The sequence below is a fragment of the Arachis ipaensis genome, chromosome B2 (assembly GCF_059453495.1).
Source record: "Arachis ipaensis isolate K30076 ecotype BB chromosome B2, ASM5945349v1, whole genome shotgun sequence".
Lineage (NCBI taxonomy): Eukaryota > Viridiplantae > Streptophyta > Magnoliopsida > Fabales > Fabaceae > Arachis > Arachis ipaensis.
Genome location: NC_142437.1, coordinates 70,441,437 through 70,444,134, shown reverse-complemented (window position 1 = coordinate 70,444,134; position 2,698 = coordinate 70,441,437). Strand labels below are relative to the sequence as shown.

The following is a 2,698-nucleotide window of genomic DNA, read 5'->3' as shown; positions in this document are numbered from 1 at the left end:
CGCGTTATCGAGCTTGCCTCAGAAAAGGTTCTAGCTTAAGGATGACATAATGACAATGAGTATCGAGATACTTGTTGATATAGAAGAGGTGTTCTCTTTATTGATCTTCCGGAGAAATTCGTGCCTTTAGAAAAGATCTCGCGTACTTGAAAATCAGGGTTGTTACACGTTTAACGCCCATTCTGCTACCCTTACTGGTGTTTAAATGCCAGTAAGCTCATCCTCCAGGGTGTGCTATTTTCAATGTTGTTTTTAATTTTAGATTTTGTTTTTTTGTGACCCCACATGATCATCATCCTAAAGAAAACATAAAATAACAATAGAAATTTAACATAGATAAGTAAAATATGGGTTGACTTCCAAAAAGCGCTGCTTTAATGTCAATAGCTTGACCATGGGCTCTCATGGAGCCTCACAGATACTCAGAGCATGATGATGGCCTCCCAACACCAAACTTAGAGTTTGAATGTGGGAGCTCTGTTTGACTCTGTCATGCTTCTTCTCCATGTGTATAGAAGGAGCTTCTTTAGCTTTAAACATAAGGTAGTCCTCATTCACTTGAAGGACCAACTCTCCTCTGTCAACATCAATCACAGCTTTTGCTGTGGCTAGGAAGGGTCTGCCGAGGATGATGGATTCATCCTTACTCTTCCCAGTGTCCAGGATTATGAAGTCAGCAGGGATGTAAAGGCCTTCAACCTTTACCAAGAAATCCTCTACAAGTCCATAAGCCTGTTTCTTTGAATTGTCTGCCATCTCTAGTGAGATTCTTGCAGCTTGCACCTCAAGGATCCCTAGTTTCTCCATTACAGAGAGGGTCATGAGGTTTATACTTGACCCTAGGTCACACAGAGCCTTCTCAAAGGTCATGGTGCCTATGGTACATGGTATTAAGAATTTTCCAGGATCCGGTTTCTTCTGAGGTAATTTCTGCCTAATCAAGTCATTCAGTTCATTGGTGAGCAAGGGTGGTTCATCCTCCCGAGTCTCATTACCAAATAACTTGGCATTCAGCTTCATGATTGCTCCCAGGTACTTAGCAACTTGCTCTTCAGTAATATCTTCATCCTCCTCAGAGAAAGAATACTCATCAGAGCTCATGAATGGCAGAAGTAAGTTCAATGGAATCTCTATGGTCTCTGTATGAGCCTCAGATTCCCTTGGTTCCTCAAAGGGGAACTTCTTTTCGTTCAAAGGGCATCCCATGAGGTTTTTCTTATTGGGAATCACGTCCTCCTTACTCTCTCCAGGTTCGGCCATGTTGGTCATGGTTATGGCCTTGCACTCTCTCTTGGGATTTTCTTCTGTATTGCTTGGGAGAGTGTTAGGAGGAGTTTTAATAATTCTCTTACTCAGCTGACCCATTTGTGCCTCTAAATTTCTAATGGAAGATCTTGTTTCATTCATTAACATTAGTGTGGTCTTAGATAGATCAGAGACTATGGTTGCTAAGTCAGAATGACTTTGCTCAGAGTTCTCTGTCTGTTGCTGAGGAGATGATGGAAAAGGTTTGCTGTTGCCAAACCTGTTTCTTCCACCATTATTATTGTTGAAGCCTTGATTAGGCTTCTGTTGATCCTTCCATGAAAGGTTAGGATGATTTATCCATGAAAGATTGTAAGTGTTTCCATAGGAATCTCCCATGTAATTCACTTCTTCCATTCTAGGATTCTCAGGATCATAAGCTTCTTCTTCAGAGGAAGCTTTTTTAGTACCGCTGGATGCAGCTTGCATTCCAGTCAGACTTTGAGAAATCATATTGACTTGCTGAGTCAATATTTTATTCTGAGCCAGTATGGCATTCAGAGTGTCAATCTCTAGAACTCCTTTCTTCTGAGTTGTTCCATTATTCACAGGATTTCTTTCAGAAGTGTACATGAATGGTTATTTACAACCATTCGAATGAGTTCCTAGGCTTCTTCTTCAGATGAAGAGATTCTCCAGCAGAGTTGTCCAATGACATCTTGGATAGTTCAGACAGACCATCATAGAATATGCATATGATGCTCCATTCTGAAAGCATGCCAGAAGGACACCTTCTGATCAACTGCTTGTATCTTTCCCAAGCTTCATAGAGGGATTCGCCTTCCTTCTGTCTGAAGGTCTAGACTTCCACTCTAAGCTTACTCAATTTTTGAGGTGGAAAGAACTTTGCCAAGAAGGCATTGACCAGTTTTTCCCAAGAGTTCAGGTTTTCTTTAGGTTGTGAGTCCAACCATGTCCTAGCTCTGTCTCTTACAGCAAAAGGGAAGAGCATAAGTCTGTAGACCTCAGGGTCAACCCCATGGGTCTTAACAGTGTCACAGATTTGCAAGAATTCAGCTAAAAACTGATGAGGATCTTCTAATAGAAGTCTATGATACTTGCAATTCTGCTGCATTAGAGAAACTAATTGAGGCTTAAGCTCAAAGTTGTTTGCTCCAATTGCAGGAATTGAGATGCTCCTTCCACAGAAGTCAGAAGAGGGTGCAATAAAGTCACCAAGTATCTTCCTTGCATTATTGGCATTGTTGTTAATTTTGGCTGCCATGTCTTCTTCTTTTTCAAAAATTTCTGTTAGGTCCTCTCTAGAGAGTTATGCTTTAGCCTCTCTTAGCTTCCTCTTCAAGGTCCTTTCAGGTTCGGGATTAGCTTCAACAAGAATGCCTTTGTCCTTGTTCCTGCTCATAAGAAAGAGAAGAGAACAAGAAAGTATGGA

General features: G+C 41.1%; 1 non-coding gene across 1 annotated transcript; it reads left to right on the top strand.

The window, feature by feature from the left end:
- The first annotated feature begins 2,021 nt into the window (after nt 1–2,021).
- LOC148574316 (small nucleolar RNA R71) lies at nt 2,022–2,125 on the top strand. Its single transcript, XR_015905564.1, has one exon. It is a non-coding gene; the product is annotated as a small nucleolar RNA R71 (small nucleolar RNA).
- Nucleotides 2,126–2,698: the final 573 nt, after the last annotated feature.